The sequence below is a fragment of the Bombina bombina genome, chromosome 5, assembly GCF_027579735.1.
Source record: "Bombina bombina isolate aBomBom1 chromosome 5, aBomBom1.pri, whole genome shotgun sequence".
NCBI lineage: Eukaryota > Metazoa > Chordata > Amphibia > Anura > Bombinatoridae > Bombina > Bombina bombina.
The window spans coordinates 224,340,534-224,365,391 of NC_069503.1; positions in this window are offsets into that span (position 1 = coordinate 224,340,534).

Below are 24,858 nucleotides of genomic sequence, written 5' to 3' on the forward strand. Positions count from 1 at the left end.
CAAAAAATAATAAATTAAATGATCAAAAATAAAAACAATTACACCTAATCTAATAGCCCTATAAAAATAAAAAAGCCCCCCCAAAATAAAAACACCCCCTAGCCTACAATAAAATACCAATAGCCCTTAGGGCCTTTTGTAGGGCATTGCCCTAAGTTAAACAGCTCTTTTACCTGTAAAAAAATACAAAGTCCCACCAACGGTAAAACCACCAAACCAACCCGCCAAAATAAAAAACCTAACTCTAAAAAAATAAAATAAGCTACCCATTGCCCCTAAAGGGACATTTGTATGGGCATTGCTCCAAAAAAAAAAAAAAAAAAAACTAACACTAACCCCATTAAATCTACTCACGGGTTCCTGAAGTCCGGGCATCCATCTTCATCCAGGCGTCGAGAAGTCTTCATCCAGACGGCAACACCTTCATCCATCTCGGGGATGTTTTATTTTCATCCCGGCGGCACGGAGCGGAGCTATCGTGGAAGACATCCTGCGCAAAGCGTCTTCTTCATACGGTCATAGCCGTACACTGAAGTTGAATGCAAGGTAGCCGTTTCAAAATGGCGTACATTGCATTCTTATTGGCTGATTTGATTCTTCAAATTCAAATCAGCCAATAGGATAAGAGCTTCTGAAATCCTATTGGCTGTTCAAAACAGCCAATAGGATGAGCGCTACTGAAATCCTATTGGCTATTCAAATCAGCTTAGGTTTTTGTTAGAGTTAGGTTTTTTATTTTGGGGGGTTGGTTGGGTGGTGGGTTTTACTGTTGGGGGGACTTTGTATTTTTTTACAGGTAAAAGAACTGTTTAACTTAGGGCAATGCCCTACAAAATACCCTTTTAAGGTCTATTGGTAGTTTATTGTAGGGTAGGGGGTGTTTTTATTTTGTGGGGGCTTTTTATTTTTATAGGGCTATTAGATTAGGAGTAATTGTTTTTATTTTTGATAATTTTTTGTAATCTTAGTGTTTTTTATTTTTCGTAATTTAGTGTTTATTATTTTTTGTAATTTTAGATTTTTTACATTTTTTCATAGTGTTAGGTTTTTTTAAATTTGTAATTTAGATTTTTTAATTGGTAGTTTTTTTATTTTATTAGAATAGTAATGTTAGGTTAATTTATAGTTTAAACTTAGGTTTATTTTTATTTCATAGGTAAGTTTTTATTTATTTAAATATAGTTATATTGTAATTTTAATTTAAAGTTAGAGGGGTGTTAGGTTTAGGGGTTAATAGTTTAATTTAGTGTTTTGCGATGTGTGGGCCACGGTTAAGTGGTTAATAGGTTTATTTAGTGGCGTCGATGTGGGAGGCTTGAGGTTTAGTGGTTAATAGGTTTATTTAGGTGGTGGCGATGTTGGGTAGCGGCGAATTAGGGTTTAATAACTTTATTTAGTGGCGGCGATGTTGACGAAGTGGCGGATTAGGGGTAAATAGCATTTATTTAGGTGTCGGCTATGTTGGGGAGTGGCGGAATAGGGGTTAATAATTATTTTAGTGTCGGCGATGTCAGGGAGTGGAGGATTAGGGGTTAATAGCTATAATTAGTGTCGGCGATGTCAGGGAGTGACGGAATAGGGGTTAATAACTTTTATTAGTGTCGGCAATGTTGGGGCGGAGAATTAGGGGTTAATAATTTTATTTATCGTTGGCGGTGGGGGATTAGGGGTGTTTAGACCAGGGGTTTATGCTAGGGTGTTAGGTTTAAACATAACTTTCTTTTCCTCATAGACATCAATGGAGTTGCTTTATAGCGATCACCCTTCCGCACTTCAGGTGTTAGTTTTTTCTCTCCTGTTTCTCACTCAAATAGGACAACTGTTACTCACACTTTATCAATCTATAAAGTGATCTGCATTTAAAATTCACAGGTGAGATTCAAGATAAGGAAGTGCACTTCTTAGACCTTACTTTATATGGCTCAGTCATATCCAACAAGATCATTACAGATACATATAGGAAGCCGACATCTGGTAATACGATCTTACACACCACATCATGTCACCCTAAGCATTTAATAAGATCAATTCCCAAGAGTCAGTTTCTCAGGCTTCGCAGGAATGCAAATTCCGATGATTTATTTAACCATCAAGCTGGTAAACTAATGGATAGACTAACTGCTAGGGGTTATAATTCTGATTTATTGCAGCAGTCATTGGAGGATGTCAAGAGGAATTACAACCCTCTACGTAGTAAGGGTAATATTCACTCTAAGAAAGAGGTCTTTGACAAAGATGCAGTGATATTTTCTACAGGATTCTCCTTACAATTCAATGACTTATGCAACATTATCAGAAAGAATTTGCCAATACTTAAGGGTGATGATACTTTGGTTAATGTTGTGGACAAGAATAAGTTTGTATCAAAAAAGGCACCAACACTGGCAAAGAAACTCTCACCTAGTATGATCAATAATGACATCGGAAGAAAAGGCACACAGTGGCTCAATAAGAAAGGGACTTTCAAATGCCTATCAAGGAACTGTCTCACATGTCAACATATTTCTATGGGAATAGACTTCATTATTCATTCAACCAAAGATAAGTTTAAGATTGATCACTATGCCAACTGTGGCACCACTTTTGTTGTCTATCTCATAGAATGCTCTTTATGTTTGGAACAGTACGTTGGTCAGACCTCACGTGCCCTTAGGTCCAGGATAGGGGAACATAAAAGAGACATAAAAAAATTATAATAAAGATTCCAGTATAGCAAGACACTTTAATGGGTTACATTTTACAGATCAACCCAAGTTCACAGTGAAAGTAATAGATGTAGCAAAAAGGCCTATCAGAGGTGGTAACATTTATACCATACTTTCCAAAAAAGAACTTTATTGGATATGGAAACTTAATACCAGGACACCCTATGGTCTTAATAAGGAGTGGGACATCAGTTACTTTGTTGAATAAATATAGCAAGTGTTGAAGAATGGCATCTGATGGGTTTGACCAAGGATCTTTGTTGTCTTATGTCATCTGTCTAGCTGTAATTTTTATTAATTTTTAGTAATTTTCATTTGCACATTCAATACTTGTATTTTGTATTTCACATTAACATAACATTCATGTATTGGCTGTATTTTGTTCTGTTCCCTTGTCTTTTTGGATTCTAAAGTTTGGAATTTGGAATTTAAATTTTGAATTCTAAATTTTAGATTTAAATTTGCCTTTATTCCTGGATAAGGGGCCTTATTGTAATATCTGGGTGTTATTTTTGACTGATTGATATCATTTGAATTATAGGTGTTAAATCCATTTTTTATGACCCAATTGATATATTTTTTGGTACATGTATTTTTTGATAACGCTAACTAACAACATATAGCAAATTCCATAGAAATGTACCAGCTTCCTAAAAAACAAGGTTTCTCCCTTTTTGTTGAGAATTCCTTAGAATTTTTTGAGACTCTAAAATTTATTGTTCACCATATTATTGAACTGTATTAAATTGTAATAATGGACAAGATAAGTTTAGTCAGTCCTAACAATAATATGATTATTAGAAGTAGTTTGAGGCTATTTGTAGAATTTTGTAAGCAACATTCTTTATTATTGATTTGTTTATTTCATTTGTATTAAATTCAAACATATATAAAGTTTTTTTGTATATGAATCTAAAGTTCAATAATAAGAGATAACACGTTTTTTTTCATTTTCATATGAGATTGGTTTTATCTATATATCTTTTATTCATTGTTATTTTACATTGTTACATTATTCTTTATTCCTTTGTGATGCACTATTTATATCTGAGTATTTCCTTTTGAGAGTGTGATTACCCCTTGAAATTTTGATTGGCCAGTTACCAGTTAAATGGTGCACCACACAGGTGGGGAATCATCTTATGATTAAGTGCTGAATAGCACGAAACATGTCAGGACTCCGCTCCCCTCTCCTGTGAATCCTTTGCTTTTTGTGCTGTGCTGCACTGTGATATATAAGTTTTTTTGTTTTTTAACTATGTGAGAATAAAGATTTTGGCTTTAATTCTACATCCCTGGAGTGCTGCTTTCCTTGAATTTTGTCTTTCACGAAGTTGGCTTGACTTTTTCCTAGCTGGCACCCCGCCATTAGTGCATTCTCATTGAGTGACTTTTAAGGGCTGTAATAGGTCAGCAACCAACACTCCTCCTTGGCTGTAGCTACGTCACCCCTTGTACATTGATTAAAGTTATTAACCTCTATTCCACCGCACCCCAACATTGCCACCACTATATTAAAGTTATTAACCCCTATTCCGCTGCACCCCAACATCGCCGCCACTAATTAAAGGTATTAACCTCTAAACCTCTGGCCTCCCACATCACTACATCTAAATAAACCTAATAACCCCTAAACCGCCAGCCCCACACATCGCAACAACCTAAATTTAACTATTAACCCCTAAACCTAACCCTAACGTAACCTTAACCCTTTAACATAATTAAAATAGAGCTAAACTAAAGTTACAATTATTAACTAAATAATACCTATTTAAAACTAAATACATACTTACCTGAGAAATAAAACCTAAGATAGCTACAATATAACTAATAGTTATATTGTAACTAGCTTAGGTTTTATTTTTATTTCACAGGTAAGTTTGTATTTAGTTTAACTAGGTAGACTAGTTAGTAAATAGTTAACTATTTACTAACTACCTAGTTAAAATGAATACAAACTTACCTGTGAAATAAAACCTAACCTGCCTTACGCTAAAACCTAAAAATAAAAAAAAAATAAAAAAACTGCCATTACAAAAAATAACAAACGAAATTATCCAAAAAAATAAAAATTATTCCTATTCGAATACCGTTTAAAAAAAAAAAAAAAAAAACACCTCAAAATAAAAAAGCCTAATCTAGAATAAACTACCAAGGGCCCTTAAAATGGACTTTTGGGGGCCCTTAAAAGGGCCTTTTGTAGGGCATTGCCCTAAAGTTAACAGCTCTTTTGCTACAAAAGAAAACAAACACCCCCTAACATTATACAACCCCCCCCCAAACCCACAAAATAAAAATAAAGTAAAACTTAATCTACAGTTCAAATGAATGTATATCTATCAGCGCCACAATAATACCATACAAGCTATATCTGATATAGGCGGAGTCTCCCAACCAGACTCCAAAAGTTAAGAGTAAAAAGAAATGCCAAGATACAGAGCTACACTACCCTCAGATGAGGGTTGGGTTGCTAAAGATGGTGTCCACGACTAGGAATGTGTATACATAAAGGTTAATATATAATATTGTGTTACACAAAGAATATATATAAAACCATGTGAAAAAGTACTTAAAAGGTAAAAGATTAAAAACAAAATATATATATATAGGATGTGATATTAAAATGTAATTAACAAACATTTTATTAACATAAACTGACAGTTAAAAATACAGTTAAAAATAGATTCAACAATCTAATGGATTGCCCCATACAATGTCCAAGAAGTTATGTCTCTATGTAACATACAAGTGTTTAAGTCCCATACCAAAATGTCCAAAGCAAATGTTTCAAGGTTAATATCCAAAAAAAATAAAAATGATAATATGTCCAAAGTTTGGTGTAAAAATCAAAAAGGTGAAAAAATGTAAAAAATATAAAAAATATATTAAATATTTTTTGAAAGATGAAAAAAATGAATAAAAAATATATAAAAATATATGAGTTGTGATCAGCAACCCATATGGAAGGAATATAATATATGTGATAGTGAATAATTCTCATGAGGTGTACACCTAAAAATAGCCAACGCGTTTCGGGTTCCCTCAGGGACCTTTCTCAAGACCACCAGTCTTGAGAAAGGTCCCTGAGGACCGAAACGCGTTGGCTATACACTGGTATTGCAGCTCAGAATATATCTGGTGAGTAGAATACTGTTGTTGTCATTCTAAAGTGATTTTATTGCACTAGTCTATTTTCTGTACCACTTTTTTAGGTACAGGAGGATATCCCATTACATTTGATAACCTTTTAAGAAGAGGAACATCAACCCAGCACTTTCTACACTCACATTTGGAATACTTGGAATAATATACACATTTTTTGGAGCAATTTGGACTTTATTTATTTCACCAGGATTTTTTTTTTTTTTTTTTTTTTTTTTTTTAAACAAGCTTTATTGAGGAATGTAAAAGATGTTTCAACAAAAAAAATAGGGTAAAGAGACATTCAATGTAAGGTATACAAGAACATATAAATGATAAGTGGTACATCTGGGATTCAATTGCAACTCAGCAAAAGTCCATTGCATTCGGGATTCTTTTATGTCTCTTTGGTGTTCTTTAAGCTTGCGGTGTTTTCTTCCTTTTTCCTCCAATCAAAACTTTTAACTTTAATAACATATAAACCTTCAAACATTGCTACATATTACGTAGGGTCTGTATATGCTGTTTCAATTATAAGTTTCTATGCATTACTTCTTTTAAGGTGGCTGGGTGCGAGGGTACTCTCAACTCGGAGTTTTTCTGCGATTGTCAAATAGTTGGTGTTAATTTAGTTGCCTCTAAATATACTTCTTGGGGATTTGGGATTGTATGAGTCTATAAGAGATCGGTTGCCCCGAGTCTGCTCCCTTTTCTACGGCTATATTGTCTACATCTGGATGCTGTATGGAAGCGAGTATGTTGAAACCGGGATCCTTAAAGGTGTTAGTGGTACTAGGCTAGAGTGGAAATTGGAGTGGGTAGGATGTACTTAGGGTGCGGTTTAGTGATGAGTAGTGGCCTGTGGTTCCTTGGTGGCCCGATGACTTGATTTATGTGTTAGTGTCAATTTGGGGTTGCTTGTCCGGTGTGGTGGCTGTGTCAGTGTGGATTGTATGTTTCCCAGTATAGGGGACATTGCGCAGTAAGCGTCCATTCTTTCGGTTTTAAGGTAGTGGTATCTCTCTAGTGACAGAAGGAGTGTGACGTTTTGGGACCAATCCTGTTTGGATGGGATCTTGTTCTGTTTCCAGAGTCTTGGGATTAGTTTGTTTTGCGCTGCTGAGCATAATGTATAATAGAGTGATTTTGTATTTGCACTTGATCTTTGGGGGGGGTTATTAAATAATAGCGTTAGAGGGTCGAAGGGGATTGTCTGCGAGAGGACTTTCTGAATTTCCCCATGTATCTCCTGCCAGTAAGGCCGGAGTATGGGGCATTCCCACCAAATGTGGTATAGTTGTGCCTGTCTGCTTGCAATTCCTCCAACAGAGGGGGTCAGAGTGTTGGAAGATTTTTGCTAATCTGCTTGGGTATAGGTACCATCTCCCTAGCAACTTCATGTTTGTCTCGGTTATTCCCATTGATGAAGGTGCCTTACCCATCTGCTGGAAGATAGTGTTCCATGTGTCTGGGGGTATCGTGGTGTTCATCTCCGCCTCCCATACTCTGGTGTATGATGGCAGGTTTCTCGAGTGTATGGTTGTTAAAATTTTATATGTCATGGATAGTGATCCTCTTGTTACTTGTGATGGGTGACATAATTGCTCGAAAGGGTTGAGATTCCGAGTCAGGTTGAGCTTGTCTTTGTGGTGTGCAAGGAAGTGTGATAGTTGAAGATATTCGAACCATCTATTAAAGTATGGGATATTTTTTTTCTGCTAAAGATGTCTTCGCTAAGATAGTCCCCTGGTCTACCACTGTATATATAGGTAAGCCTGCTGCGATAGAATATGAGCCCTTCGCCCACAGGTGTCTGAGTGGAGGGTAGTTACTATTGTGGCATAGGGGAGTCATTGGCGAGGGGATTGTAGATATGTTCTTCTGGGATCTGGTCAAACTATCCCATGTAGTTAATGTATCTCTCACCAGGGGGGGAGTGAATATTAGGTTATCTCTGTGTTGTCTATGTGTCCAACACATAGCACCCAAACTTTGTGAGCCTGCTAGATCATGTTCCAGCATGACCCACTCCTTGTTTGGTGCATTCTTGCACCAATCAATCACCCTGGTGAGTTGGGCCGCTTGGTGATAAAGTAGGAGGTTGGGTACCCCGAGACCTCCATTATCTCTGTTTCTGTAAAGAACAGATTTTGCTATTCTGGGGCGTTGTGTGTGCCCAAATAAAGGTGTTTACTATTTTTTGTGCGGTGTTAATATATTGTGGTGGAGGTTGGATTGGGACAGACTGAAACAGGTATAGGAGCCTGGGCAGCATGCTCATTTTAAAAGCTTGAATCCGTCCTAGCCATGAAAGATATTTACCCTGCCAAGTATTTAACTCCGTTCTGATAGACTCTAGGAGGCTGTGATGATTGAGTTGGTATAAGGAATCTCTGGATTTCGTTATGTGTATTCCTAGATATTTTATCGAGATGCTCCTGTGTGTAAATTGATATTGTGATGTGATCTGAGTGTTTATTTGATCTGTAGTCCCTATACCTAAAAATTCGGATTTTGACATGTTTATTTTAAAATTGGAGTATGTACTGTATTTCTCAATCTCAGGGAGTAGTGTCGAGAGGGACTGTAGCGGGGAGGTGAGCGAGAATAGGATATCGTCCGCGTATAGCGTTAACTTGTAATTTATGTTGTTTACCTGAATCCCTTGTATACCTTTGTTTGTCTCTGACTTTTGAGGCAAGAACCTCCATGGCCAGAATAAATAATATGGGGGATAGGGGGGCAGCCCTGTCTCGTTCCATTTGAGATATGAAAGGGTTCTGACAGTGAATCATTTAATTTAATACGGGCCGTTGGTATTTGATATAGAGCAAATATTTTTTCTATGAGCTTGTCCCCTATACCAAACCGCGCTAAAGTAAGTTTCAGGAACGTCCAATCAAGTCTGTCGAACGCCTTTTCGGCGTCGACAGCTAGGAAAATTGTCGGGATGTCAAGGGCTTGCGTATAATCTATTAAATTAAGGACCTTAATGGTGTTGTCTCTCGATTCCCTTTGGGGTACGAAGCCCACTTGATTAAGATGAATTAGCTGGGGTAGGAATCTATTCATTCTATTGGCTATCAGTTTCGCATATAGCTTGATGTCCACATTCAATAATGAAATGGGACGGAAGTTTGAGGGTAAATCTGGTGATTTCCCAGGCTTGGGGATTACTGTGACATGGGCTTCCAGCATTGAGGGTAGGAATGGGTGTTTTCTGGTCAACCGCATTGAAAATGGAGCACAAATGTGGCAATAAGATGTGTGCATATTTTTATAATATGAGACTGTGAGGCCATCTGGACCTGGGCTTTTGCCAGTGGGAAGCTGTTTAAGAGCTATAAGTATTTCCGTTGTAGAAAAAGGGATTTCCAGCTCTGTTGCCTGTGTTTCTGTCAGTTGGGGTAATAGGGAATCTGCTAAGTACGCATTGATCAAGTGTGGTGTATCTGCGGGGGTGGTTGTTTTCCTTCGGGAGATCATAAAGTTGAGAGTAGTATTTTAGAATTGGGACATGATTTCTGGTGTGGTGTGTACCTTCTTGTTGGGGGCGATGTGTACTTCATGTATAAAGGTTTTGAGTTTTTTTAATTTGAGGGAGCGCGCGAGGAGCTTTCCTGCTCTATTGCTTTCAAAGTAGAACTTTTGTTTAGTTTTTAGAGCTAAAGTATTAGCCTCCTTTATTAATTGATCATGTACCGCCTTTCTAGCTTTTACGAGATCTGCGAGTATTTGTGGGGATGCAGGGTTTCGTTTGTGTTCGTATTCTAACTTGGATAAGAGATCTGTAGATGATTTGTATAGTAATCGTGTTTTCTGTTTAATGTGTGCATGGAATTTTATGAATTCCCCCCTCATAAAACACTTGTGGGCTTCCCAGACTATCAAAGGGTCTGTTTCGGGGAGTGAGTTAAATTGAAAGTATTCTGGGAGTAGTTTCTCCATTTTGCTATTGAGGTCAGGATACTTTAGTAAATTATCTTCTAGTTTCCATTGATATGTGCTTTGCGGTGCAGATGGCCAATCTAGCCTAGTAAGTACTGCGGAGTGGTCTGCCCATACAGTGTGTGATAGTCTTGATGATAGTACATTTGTAAGTCCCTTTTGGTTAGTGAGGTGGTAGTCGATTCTACTATATGTGCGATGTGGGGAGGAGAAGAAAGAGTAGTCCCTCTTTTCGGGGTGTTTGAGTCTCCAGATGTCGAATAAAGTCTGTTCGTACATCAGTCTCCATAGTTGTTTAGTTACATGTTTAGGTGTTGTGGGCCTAGGGTTAGTAGTGTCTAGGTTTGGTTGAATAGGGATATTGAAGTCTCCACCTATGTAGAGTGCTCCTATGGTGTGGTCTAATATCTGTGCGAAAACTTTTCTAAAAAAGGGAAGCTGCTTGACATTGGGGGCATACAAGTTGACCAGCGTTACCGGGGTTGCCAAATAATAGGCCAGTGACACCAGAGAAACCTACCTTCCGTGTCTGTGTGTGTTTGTATGGGAGTGAAAGAGATGTTCTTGCCTATCAACGATGCTAACACCGTTACGCTTGTGATCGTAGGAACTATGGAAGTATTGTGTATAGTGTCCTCCGTAATATCTAGGTTCTTTTGATTTTAAAAAGTGCGTCTCCTGTAAAAAAAGGATGTCTCCTCCTTTCCTGTGGAGATCTTTCATAGCTAAGGAGCGTTTTTGTGCTGAATTTAGACCTCTGGAGTTTTGACTAATTAATATGATTGTTCTATTTTTGGTGGCCATGACTAGTCATAAAAAAGGTATCTGTTAGAATGTGTGTGAGAATGTAAATAGTTTCCAACATTACAATTACTGTTTATACATGATGCTCCGAGCATACCCCCACACCCAGACCTCCAACATGTAGCAATAAAAATACATAACACAAAACAATATAAGAAAAATAAAAACAGGTAGCATAAATCAAATCTTAATAATAAGTATCTTGGATTACATAATGACATGTAACTTCACTGGTTCGTGAGGGGCTATGAACCAGCTCCTTAAGACGAGTGTATCTCTTGTTGTAAGGATATCTAATAGTTGTCTGAAATAAACTGGCCCTATCATTTAAGCACTTGGTAAAATATTTTCATGGTGTTGGATGTAGCTAGTCATCCCCCTGTATAGCTAGTGACTCTATAAAACAACATATTGGGGATATTATTAACGCAGTTATTCACATATAAAGTCAGTAAACATCATACATTACCAAGGCACAGTTCTCTAAAGTTGTTCACAGAATGTGTGGTAAGGTGTGGGTACAGTGTATGTTGTAGTCCAGCTTGTAAGCGGTTCTCCCTAGACCACAGGCTGTGATAGGGTATTCCGGGACTTTGTCGGTGCTTGGGTCTTGGTTCTGGAGACTGCCTTTTGCCATTCCCCCGGGGCTGGCCTCAATGCTTTTTTCTTAGGGGGTTCTGGTTGGTCATCAACCAAAAGGCCTTCTGGTGGCTCTATTTCCAGTGCAGAGCAGAAATCGCTGACGTCTTCTTGAGATCTGCAATTCAGTTTCCTGTTGCCGTGGAGGACATATAGATGGAAGGGGAATCCCCATCTATAGAGAATCTTCTTTTGACGGAGGAGTGCCGTCAGTGGGGCTAAATCTCGTCGCCTTTGGAGTGTCCGTTGCGATAGATCCTGGTAGAATTGGAGCACAGTGCCCCTGAATTTCACTGGTTGATGTTTGCGAGAGAGGTTTAGTAGCTCCTCTTTCACCCCAAAGTCTTTAAACTTCATGATTATGTCTCTTGGTGGCGCCGTGTCTGGGGGTTTAGGCCTGAGGGCTCTATGTGCTCTAACCCAGGGTATATCTGTGGAGGGAGGAGTATTCTTGAGATGAGCAAATAGTGCTGGGAGGTATGTTGGAAAGTCTTTGGGTAATACAGATTCAGGGACCCCACGGATTCTAAGATTTTTCCGTCGGCTACGGTTCTCAAGGTCCTCTATTTTGTCATTCAGATCAGCTATAATTTTTGTATGGTTGGTGGCAGTGTCTTGGACCTCGTTGATTTCTTCCTGTAAGTGATCAGAAAACTCTTCCAGTGCCTCTACTCTGTTGTTCATAGAGTGCAGGTCCTGCTTGATTTCGGCGATTTCTTCGCGTATACAGGAACGTATAATATCGGCTATATCCTGTTTAGATGCCAGCGTGGAGAGAATATTATTTGGTACTGAGGTGCTTTCTTCTGGTTCTTCCATGTTATTTTGTGGTGTTGATTGCTTTTGTGAAAGCGATCTTCTGTGCTCCTCACTTGCTGAGGTCTTAGAGCTTGTGGGGGAGAAAAACTGTTCTACCAGATTGTCTTTGTGGCTAGTTGGTTTTAATAGTTTGTGGGGTTTTGTAGAGCGTTTGGCGTACATGTTGCCTCAATCTCCTTTGCCAGTGACTACTTGAATGTCTCCTTAGTAGCCCCACAATGAGTCAGCAACCAGTGCTCTTATTTTAGGTTGTTGAGATATACAAGCTGTCTGTTTTTGTTTAATACAATATCTGCTATAAGGTGTACTGCAGGTCCCAATAAATCCTTCCAGTTTGGGTGAATTATAGAACCCTATTGTCTGAGGTATGCTTGTTTCACTGTATCACTCTTTATGTGATGAGGATCAATCTTTCTCTGGTTCCCACACAGGGGTTAACTGAGTGTGCCTGGTGGTGCTGCTCTAAAGCGCAGTATATGTATGCTATGAGCTTAATGGCGTTCTGTTGCGGCTTTTTTTTTAAAATTTATTTATATTATTAGTTAAGGAGACCGAGTTGTGGGTCTGCGTGGGGGAACATTAACAGCGTGTGCAGATGTTTGACAGGTAGTTGTCAGTGCTGTTGTGTCTAGTCTGCAATGCCCGCTCCTGCTGCCGCTTGCACTGTCCGCTCCACCAAGAAAATGGCGGCTCGCTATCTGTGAAGTGACGTGTACTGACCCCACGAGAAGGTGTTAGCAGCGTTAGTGTAGGTGCGAAAATTCAAGCGTACAGTCTCACCGCTCTCCGGTCTAAGCCGTCTCTGATGTTGCGCTGTCCTCTTGCTGCTTTTGATGTCCTCGGCGCCGGGTGTGTATAGTGTGCGTCTGAGGCCTTAGTGTTAGGCGTGATTAGTGGTTGCACCGGTAATTACTCCGCGATGTCAGGTCTGCTTAGATCTCTCTGTTCCCCATATCCAAGGCTTCTTATACCGCTATTTTTATGGCAGTCATCTGTATTTAGAAGGGTCTTATCAGACAAGTTTGTGGAGCTGGTTTACAGAGTTATGGAGTTACGCAGCCATCTTTGCTGCGGCCAGCTCCGCCCCCCCTTCACCAGGATTTTTAATCCTTTTTTATGACACATTTTTTATGACATATTTTTTACCACACCCTTTTATATACACACATTTTTATACACACTTTTTAGGTGTACACCTCACGAGAATTATTCACTATCACATATATTATATTCCTTCCATATGGGTTGCTGATCACAACTCATATATTTTTTATATATTTTTATTCATTTTTTTCATCTTTTCAAAAAATATTTAATATATTTTTTAAATTTTTTCACCTTTTTGATTTTTACACCAACTTTGGACATATTATCATTTTTATTTTTTTGGATATTAACCTTGAACATTTGCTTTGGACATTTTGGTATGGGACTTAAACACTTGTATGTTACATAGGACATAACTTCTTGGACATTGTATGGGGCAATCCATTAGATTGTTGAATCTATTTTTAACTGTATTTTTAACTGTCAGTTTATGTTAATAAAATGTTTGTTTAATACATTTTAATATCACATAATATATATATATATATATATTGTTTTTAATCTTTTACCTTTTAAGTACTTTTTCACATGGTTTTATATATATTCTTTGTGTAACACAATATTATATATTAACCTTTATGTATACACATTCCTAGTCGTGGACACCATCTTTAGCAACCCAACCCTCATCTGAGGGTAGTGTAGCTCTGTATCTTGGCATTTCTTTTTACTTAAAACTTAATCTACCCATTGTCCTGAAAAGGCATTTGTATGGGCATTGCCCTTAAAAGGGGGTTTAGCTCTTTTGCTGCCCAAGCCCTAATATAAAAGTAAAAACCCACCCAAAACGAAAAAAAAAGACATTACACAAAATAAAAAGCAAATATTAAAAATAATAAAAACTATTCCTATTCTAATACCCATTTTAAAAAACACACCCCAAAATAAAAATCCTAATCTATCATAAACTACCAATAGCCCTTAAAAGAGCATTGCCCTAAGTTAAACAGCTCTTTTACCTGAAAACAAATTACAAAGACCGACTAATATTACAAACCCCACTCCCCCAAACCCACAAAATAAAAAAATCCTAAACTACCCATTGCCCTGAAAAGGGCATTTGTATGGGCATTGCCCTTAAAAGGGCATTTAGCTATTTTGCTGCCCAAACCTTAATCTAAAAAAAAACACCCCAAAAAACCCTTAAAAAAACCTATCACTAACCCCTGACGATCCACTTACTGAGTTTTTGAAGTCTCGCTTGAACGATCTTCATCCAGGCGGTGAAGTTCTTATTCAGGCAGCGAGAAGTCTTCATCCAGGAGGCCTTTTCAATCTTCTTCCAGGAGGAATCTTCTATCTTGATCCCGGCGGCGCGGAGCGGGTCCATTCTGAAAACATCCGGCACGGAGCAGCCTCTTCATACGGTCGCCGTCATACACTGAATGAAAAAACCACCCAAAAAAGCCTAACACTAATCCCCTGATGATCCACTTACAGTTTTTGAAGTCCCGCTTGAACCATCTTCATCCCAGAGTTGAAGTCCATTCTGGTGGCAAGAAGTCTTCATCCAGGTGGCCTCTTCAATCTTCATCCCGGCAGCGAAGTCCTGATCCAAGCAGCGAGAAGTCTTCATCCAGACGGCCTCTTCAATCTTCAGCCAGGCAGCATCTTCTATCTTGATCCCAGAGGCGCGGAGCAGGTCCATCCTGAAGACATCCAGCACGGAGCATCTTCTATATACGATCACCGCCGTACACTGAATCTTCAATGCAAGGTACGCGATTCAAGATGGAGTCCCTTGCATTCCTATTGGCTGAAAAATTTGAATCAACCAATAGGAATTAGAGCTGCTGAAATCCTATTGGCTGTTCAAATCAGCCAACAGGATTTAAGCAGCTCTCATTCTATTGGATGATGAATCATCCATTGGTAGTTTATTGTAGGCTAGGGTTTTTTATTTTATTTTGGGTGGGCATTTTTATTTTGATAGGGCTATTAGATTAGGTGTAATTTTTTTTTATTTTTGATAATTTAACCCCTGACGATCCACTTACTGAGTTTTTGAAGTCTCGCTTGAACGATCTTCATCCAGGCGGTGAAGTCCTTATTCAGGCGGCGAGAAGTCTTTATCCAGAAGGCCTTTTCAATCTTCATCTAGACGGCATCTTCTATCTTGATCCCAGCGGCGTGGAGCGGGACCATTCTGAAAACATCCGGCATGGAGAAGCCTCTTCATGCGGTCACCGTCGTACACTGAATGAAAAAAACACCCAAAAAAACCTTTTAAAAAGCCTAACACTAATCCCCTCACGATCCACTTACAGTTTTTGAAGTCCCACTTGAACCATCTTCATCCCGGAGTTGAAGTCCTGATCCAGGTGGCGAGAAGTCTTCATCCAGATGGCCTCTTCAATCTTCATCCCGGCAGCGAAGTCCTGATTCAAGCAGCGAGAAGTCTTCATCCAGACGGCCTCGTCAATCTTCAGCCAGGCAGCATCTTCTATCTTGATCCCGGAGGCGCGGAGCGGGTCCATCCTGAAGACATCCAGCACGGAGCATCCTCTACATACGGTCACTGCCGTACACTGAATCTTCAATGCAAGGTACGCGATTCAAGATGGAGTCCCTTGCATTCCTATTGGCTGAAAAATTTGAATCAACCAATAGGAATTAGAGCTGCTGAAATCCTATTGGCTGTTCAAATCAGCCAATAGGATTTAAGCAGCTCTCATTCTATTGGATGATGAATCATCCATTGGTAGTTTATTGTAGGGTAGGGTTTTTTATTTTATTTTGGATGGGCATTTTTATTTTGATAGGGCTATTAGATTAGGTGTAATTCTTTTTTATTTTTGATAATTTCGTTGTTATTTTCATAATTTAGTGTTTGTTATTTTTTGTAATTTAGTCTTTTTTATTTTTTGTAATTATATATATATATATATATATATATATAGATAAATATGGTCATTTCAGCATTTAAACAGCACCGCAGTCATTACGAGTCTTGTCGGTATAGGTGTACCGCAAGTCTTTTAGCCTGTAATGCAACGTCAGTACCGCACTCGTAAAAATGATGTTTTTTAATGGGATTCCCATAGCGATGTCATTACGAGTTTTGTGTTCTGGCAAAAAAACGGCGTTATAGCCTAATCACAAGATCTGTAATGCCATCTAAAAGCAGTAGTAACATAAAACTCATAACTAAACTGCTACAAAGTACACTAAACATCCATAAACTACATATTAACCCCTAAACCGAGGCCCTCCCACATTGCAAACACTATTTAAATATTATTAGCCCCTAATTAAACTAACTACCAATTAAATTAAACTAAACTACACATTTAAAAAAATCCTAACACTACTCTAAAAATTACAAAGTATCTAATTACAAAAAATAAAAAAGACTAAATTACAAAAAATAACAAACACTAAAGTACGAAAAATAAACAAAATGATCAAACATAAAAAAGAATTACACCTAATCTAATAGCCGTATCAAAATAAAAAAGCCCACCCAAAATAAAAAAAAAACCCTAGCCTACAATAAACTACCAATGGCCCTTAAAAGGACCTTTTGTAGGGCATTGCCCTAAGTTAAACTGCTCTTTTACCTGTAAGAAAAATACAAAGCCCCCCTCAACAGTAAAACCGACCACCCAACCAACCCCCCAAAATAAAAAACCTAACTCTAACAAAAACCTAAGCTACCCGTTGCCCTGAAAAGGGCATTTGGATGGGCATTGCCCTTAAAAGGTCATTTAGCTCTTTTACATGCCCAAACCCTAAACACCCAAAAAACCCTTAAAAAAACCTATCACTAACCCCCGAAGATCCACTTACAGTTTCTGAAGTCCCGCTTGAATGATCTTCATCCAAGTGGCAAGAAGTCTTCATCCAGGCAGCCTCTTCATCCAGTAGAATGAGAGTTGCTTAAATCGTATTGGCTGATTTGAACAGCCAATAGGATTTTAGCAGCTCTAATTCCTATTGGCTGATTCAAATTTGTCAGCCAATAAAAATGCAAGGGACTCCATCTTGGATCACGTACCTTGCATTGAAGATTAATTTTATGGCGGCAACTGTATGAAAAGGATGCTCCGTGTCGGATGTCTTCAGGATGGACCCGCTCTGCGCCGGGATCAAGATTGAAGAGGCCGTCTGGACGAAGACTTCTCAACGCTTGGTTGAGGACTTTGCAGCCAGATGAAGATTGAAGAGGCTGTCTGGATGAAGACTTCTCACTGCCTGGATGAGGACTTCGCCGCCGGGATGAAAATCGTACAAGCCGGACCTCAAAAACTGTAAGTGGATCGTCGGGGGTTAGTGTTAGGCTTTTTTTTAAGGGTTTTCTTGGTGGGTTTTTATTTTAGATTAGGGTTTGGGCAGCAAAAGAGCTAAATGCCCTTTTCAGGGCAATGCCCATCAAAATGCCCTTTTCAGGGCAATGGGTAGCTTAGGTTTTTTATTTTGTGTGTTTGGGAGGTGGGGGTTTGTAATGTTAGTGGGTATTTGTATTTTTATTTCACAAAAAGAGCTGATATCTTTAGGGCAATGCCCTACAAAAGGCCATTTTAAGGGCCATTGGTAGTTTATTCTAGATTCAGTTTTTATTTTAGGGTGTTTTTTTTAATGGGTATTAGAATATGAATAATTTTTATTATTTTGGATAATTTTTTTTCTATTTTGTGTAATGTATTTTTTTAGGGGGTGTTTGTTTTTTTGTAGCAAAAGAGCTGTTTAACTTAGGGCAATGCCCTTCAAAAGGCCCTTTTAAGGTCCCCCCAAAAGGCCCTTTTAAGGGCCCATGGTAGTTTGGGGGGTGGGGATTTGTAATACTGTTAGGAAGTGTTTGTTTTTTGTAGCAAAAGAGCTGTTTAACTTAGGCCAATGTCCTACAAAAGGCCCTTTTAAGGGCCCCCAAAAAGGCCCTTTTAAGAACCCTTGGTAGTTTGGGGGGTGGGGGTTTGTATATGTATGTATGTATTGGGTACTTGTAAAGCGCAGCTAATCACCCATTAGGGTCTCAAGACGCTGCTCATTTTATCAATTTCGGAAGGATGAAAGGCTGAGAGGACCTCGCCGGGGATTGAACCTGCAACCCTTGGGTTGCTTCAGAGCTCAGCCACAGTGCCTTAGCATGCTGAGCTATCTGTCCGGTGCTGAGCTATCTGTTAGGGGGTGTTTGTTTTTGTTTTTAGCAAAAGAGCTGTTTAACTTAGGGCAATGCCCTACAAAAGGTGCTTTTAAGGGCCCCCAAAAGGCCCTTTTAATGGGCCTTAGTAGTTTTTTTTCTAGATTAGACTTTTTTATTTTGGGGTGTTGTTTTTAAAGGGCATTAGAATAGGAATAGTTTTTTATTTTTTTGGATAATTTTCTTTCGGCTAGATTTGGAGTTCGGTGGTAGATGGGTTGCTAACGCCACGCGTGTTTTATGTCTAACGCACGGCATTGTTTGACTCCGGTATTTAGAGTACAAAAATGACCATCTAACGATGCTCCTAACGCGTGTATGTCACACGCGGAATCCTGCCCGCGTTAGACAGTCTCCCATAGAGATCAATGGAAAAGCAAAAAAATTGCTTTTTTCACCTAACACTCGATCTCGCGAGAATACGCACAGCTCGGTCATATGACGCATACCACATCATGCACAACAATAACACGCCGCAAATGTCACAACAACAATCAATCAACAAAGCACACAAGCATTACACATTCACAAGCGGGGGGATTTTTAATAAAATTTAATACGGGGAATACGCATATACTTTAAGATGCGGAAATTCGCAAAATAACAACAAGGAATAAAAAATATATACATACACTAGAAAAATAATCGCATTCAATATCACTATTTATTAGGACAAACATGCATATGCAACACTTCACTAATAACACACCATCGCAAATTCACATTTAAAAAGAATACTATTGGACAATGTTAGAGAAAACGACCACTATGACATCATTGCATTCTACACATTCCACAAATACTAACTCAAAATGAGCATGCGCAAATTCACACAACTAATACACATTGCACTAATATTAATTGCTAATAAAGCACACCTGAATTCAATTTACAACGGAAATTGGTACATCATTAAACATTTACACAGGGTATATAAGCACCACACAAGCAGGGCTTCTTTGACTGTGTTGCTGGTGGGTCGTTGGAGATTGGAGGTTTAAGATTAGAGAGTTGGTGCATTATTGTGAGTGAGTTAGTGTTAGCGTGAGAGAGTCAGTTGTTAGTGTTATCGTGAGTGAGTTAGTGGGAGTTAGTGGGAGTGGGAGAGAGTCTGTTAGTGGGAGCGTGAGTGAGTTAGTGGGAGTGGGAGTTGTTAGTGAGAGTTGTTAGTGGGAGCGTGAGTTAGTGGTAGTTAGTGAGAGTTAGTGGGAGTGTTTGTTAGTGAGAATTAGTAGTAGTGTGTTAGTGAGAATTAGTAGTAGTGTGAGTTAGCGAGCGAGTGATTTTTCTGTACACGTAACACATTTACACGCAAACACATTCAATACATACATACACTTATCAATAACACTACATACACTCCATACCCCCTACCCCCTCTTACTACACTCCATACCCCATTCCCTGTAGTCCCATTCCCTTTCATCCCATTTACTCTTATCCCATACCCCATACCCATCCCATACCCATCCCCTAGTTACATTTAGTTTACATATCCTCCTTTTAGTCTTCTTCTTCTTTTGGTTTATTTAAATACTCCTTACCCTCTTTGTTTTTTTACATCCCTCTCACACTTTCAGCACTTTTTTTGTCTTTTTAGTTCTTTATTTTGACCCCCTTTCATTTCATCACACTCACTTTTTGTTTGATTATTTGGGGTTTAGTTTAGGGAACAGATGGAGGCCAGGCAGGGGAGAGGTAGAGGGGGGAGGAGAGGGAGGGGGAGAGGAACAGGGCAGGAAGGGGGGCAGGAAGGGGGGCAGGAAGCGGGGGTGGAAGCGGTGGGTGGACCCAGCCACTTGGTTCAAGATGAACAAGTGGCTGGGCCCAGTGGCGGACAGAGTAGGGCTTCACAGTCCGGGAAACAGAGGGCATCGTCACAGGGGAAGGCCAAGGCGACTAGGGAGGCAAGGTTTTCGATGGAGGAGAAGGAGGCCCTCATAGAGGCCTATATGGCCAGGTATAGGAGGCTGCAGCACCAGAAGACTACCCCGACTGACAAGAGGAGGCTCTGGAATGAGATAAGAAATGCAGTCAATGCAGTGGGTGGCCGGAACAGAGATCTGGATTCGATAAAACATCGCTACTGGGACTGTAAGATGGATCTTAAGAAAAAGTTAAGCCTGGATGCCCGACATGCCGCAGGAACCGGTGGCGGACCTGCCCTGGAAATAGAGTACTGCCGATGGGAGGAAATGTTGCGGCCCAGCATCTCCGAGGTGAATATAGTCGTATCGGAGGAATTGATATCGGGAACCTGCCATTCTCATCTGACGGTAAGCTCATTGAACAATAAATTCACATACGAATGTATTTCAAGGGACACTATACGCAAACCTTTACTTTCATGATTGAGGTAGCGAATACAATTTGACAAAACATTCAAATGTACTTATATTACCTAATTTGAATCATTCTTGAGATATATTTTAATGAAGAAATAGCCATGCACACGGTGAAACAATCACAGGAGGCAGCTATATTCAGCTAACAATCAGCAACTTATAAGCATATTTAGATATGCTTTTCAGCAAAGAATATCCAGAGAATGAAGCTAATTAGATAAGAAAAGTACATTAGAAAGTTGATTATAAATGTATGCTTCTAAATCATGAAAGATAAAACATTGGGTTTCATGTCCCTTTAAGGATCAGATTAATGCTATAACGTTGTTTACACGCATTCACAATTACTTTGCGGTTACATCAGTATCTAGGCTATAGGTTAGGTGTGCATTTAAACAGACTGAAAACAAATGCTAAAACATTCAGATTGACCAGAGATATCACAAACACGGTTTAGAAAATGCGGAAATCGTATTGATTGTTAGATTTCAAAGTGGATTAATGATTCTGCATTTGTAATTGTATCGTAAGCTAAGTTTACTTTTTTTTCTAATATACAGAGTCTGGGGAGGAGGCAGCACAAGAAATACAGCCTCATCCATCTCCCCGGGATGAGAGTGGTGGGGAGGAATTTCCACTTCGTAGGGAAGAGGCCCCCCCGTGACGAAGAGCGCACGGAAGCTGATGAAGAGGAGGAGCCCGCGGAACCAGAGGACCCTCAAGGACCCGCACACCGCCGTGCACGGGCACCCCGCCGTGCACGGGTACCCCGCCAAGCACAACAAGAGGAAATAGCGGAGGTGCGGGTTCTACTGGACTACATAGACCAGATGCGTAACTCCCGGATACAAAATATCGAAGGCCGAACTCGAATTATTGATGGACAAATCAAATAATTGAAGGCCAAAACCAAATAATAAACATACTTAATAGAATCGAACAAGGCCAAAACAGAATCATTAATCTGCACCAAGAGATGTTCAATTTTTTCCGGGAGGCGCATGCTGGTCTGCCTCCTGGTCCGCCTCCTGCTGCTGGGCCTCCTGCTGCTGGGCCTCCTGCTGCTGGGCCTCTTGCTGCTTGGCCTCCTGCTGCTGGCCCATCTCCTCCTGCCGGCCCATCTACTCCTCTTCAGCCATCTCCTCCTCTTCAGCCATCTTCTCCTCCTCAGCCATCTTCTCCTCCTCAGCCATCTTCTCCTCCTCAGCCATCTTCTCCTCCTCAGCCATCTTCTCCTCCTCAGCCATCTTCTCCTCCTCACCTTGGTCGTCCCAGTACTCTTCCTTCCACTCTTCCCACAACATCTCCAATGAGAACTCTTCAGAGTCGGCAGTTGCCCCTCCCAGAGCCTCAGCCCCGTGGGAAGAGGGGAAGGAAGAGGAAGTAAGTATTTATTTTCATCTTTAATGTTTTTTTTATTTAATGTGTAGTGGATAGGTATGTGATGACGTGGTTTTCATACACTTGTGGACCACACTCTGTATATAATCTACTTCTATGGGACCGGGTCCATGGAGGCAGATTGTTTGCAGAGTGTGGGTTATAAGTGTGTGAAAACCACATCATCACATACCTATCCTTGTTCATGATATTGATTGGTTTCTGTGATGTGATGCCCAAACTGTTTCCCGAATCGCAAACAAAATTACCATTACAATTATCCATGATGGCATATTACTGTTTGAATGCCAATAACACAGCTTAAAGGGACAGTCAGAAAATTATTGATTACAAAGAAAACACTGTATTACGCATTATCAAGTTGGAAACAACAAAACATGGAGAAATACGTGTGACTTATGTGCTTACCCTTGTATCTATGACTATGAAAAATGACCACTTATTTGTTGTTCTGACATAACAACATTTTAGATATCAATGATCAATACATGGTAAATAATATGCTGTATGAGCACAAGGTTTTACATATACAAATGCTATCCAAATGCCCTCTAGTGGTCAAATTGCATACTGATTACATGCACTCTTCAAGCTCGAAGAAATGAGCACACGAACCTCATAGGTTTAGCTAGCAAATTTAAATAAACACAGACAAATGATTAATTGGTGAGAAACATTTGATATCACTGATATTACAAAATTGACTTTTAGAATAATGCAAAACATTATTTGTTTTCTAAACTGTCCCTTTAACAAAATTACATATGCTAACATATATTTGAAGCTTGTTGGTATATCTACATGTACTTGTTCAAACAATAAATATTGAAATCAGATTTATATTGACGTGTTAAATAAAGTCTATTTTCTTAAAGAGACATTATTGTGTTATTTTTTTTTAGAAAGACATTTGTTTTAACAATGAATATGGTTTAAAGTCCTTTTAGGAGTGGGGGGTTAAAATATGCTAACACTAATATATTTGAAGATTAACCAATGTGGAACTCATACATGATACAAAAATCAACATTTGCATTAAAGGGACAGTATACTATATTTTTAACAGAACTGTATGTAATAGACACTACTAGAAACAACAAGATTAACATATACTGATATCAATATTACAAAGATTCAAACACTTTCAAAGAAAATCGGGTTAGCTCTATTGAAAATATAGATGAACCCCCATTACAACCGTAAAACAAGACAATACACCATCATACACAACACAGGAGAAAGCTGGAGATGGTACTCACATGAAACTTAGAGGCTTGGCGAGGAGTCTGATAATTAATTAAATTTTATTTGAACAGAAGCAAAATGAAACGTGTATTTGTTAAACAATGGACTATCTAACTAGAGACCAAATTAAAAGATTTCATTTATAATGTGAGTGTCTAATGAACCTTTAATAAAATATACAACGAAATTACATTTAGAAGAAGTCGGCATCATATATTTAGCATATGATAAAGCTAAATGCATATTGATTACTTTATTCTAACACAATAGCGCATATTTATTAATTAGATCTCTTTAACATTAAACACAACAGTCATTTTTCTGAAAAAGGAACATATTGTTGACAAACATATTAAACAACATGGACTATAGAGATTTGCACTTGCCTCGAAATATCATATGCATGAAAACATTTTGCTTTCGTTCGTTTATTCAACCAGACATCCATCAAAAGAGAATGTGGTGGTCTTTATCAGCTACGGGTCAACAATGTAACATGATGCAAATAATACATATTCGCAAGATTTTTAAAATTGGCTGCAGTCACAAACGTGTTTAACGTGCACAAACAAATATTGCGGGACTACGTAATCCAATCAGACGTTTTTTTACCTTTTGCATGTGACGTCTTAACATGGCGCTTCCTTGATCACGTAAGAACGCCATCCAATAAAAGGCACATTCTTGATCACGTAAGAACGCCCAAACAAAAAGGCGCATCCTTGATCGCGTCAAAACGCCATCCAATAAAAGGCACATTCTTGATCACGTAAGAACGTCAGTCAATACAAGGAATCATTGGACAGCCTGGCAGGTGACGTCTTAAGCAACATGGCGCATCCGAGATCGCTGAAAAACCGCAGCCAATACAAGGACTCAGTTGACAGCTTGGCATATCACTAAGAAACGTATTTATATTTTAGGAACTAGTATGTGTCTAGATTACTATCTAGGAATGTCACGAAATCATTAATCATCTTTTCAGACTTGACTGTCCCTTTAACTATAGCTATGGTGTATATCTTTAACATTTAAAAGATACACATGAGAAATACATATGCCATTGATGTTTTAAGATATGTTTTGATTGTTTTGGAATAACAATAATTATACATGGATTGATTAAACGTGTCATTTATTCAAGTTTAAATATGGTCAGCCTACCTATAGCCATATATGGGAGGAGAAGTATTTTGTTAACATATTTGTTAAAAAATATTCATCATCTAAAATATTTGCATTACACACAGAGATTTATTTGGTTACACTTTTACAATAAGATAGAATTGAAAATGAAATACATGTGCTGTCAACATTACAATAAGATTGTTTATTAATAAGATTATATGTCCTTGTTCATGTAAAAAGGACAAAAACGCTTTAGAAATGGAAATACATTCATTAACAATTGTGCTCACCATCACTTAAAGGGACATTAATTTGTTTTTAAAAAGAGGATACACATAGACAATACTATTTCAATAAAATGAACACTTTACAGGGATTATATCATTGTATCAATCCTCAGATCATTTGTTAAAGGTGCATCAATTCATGCAGAGTT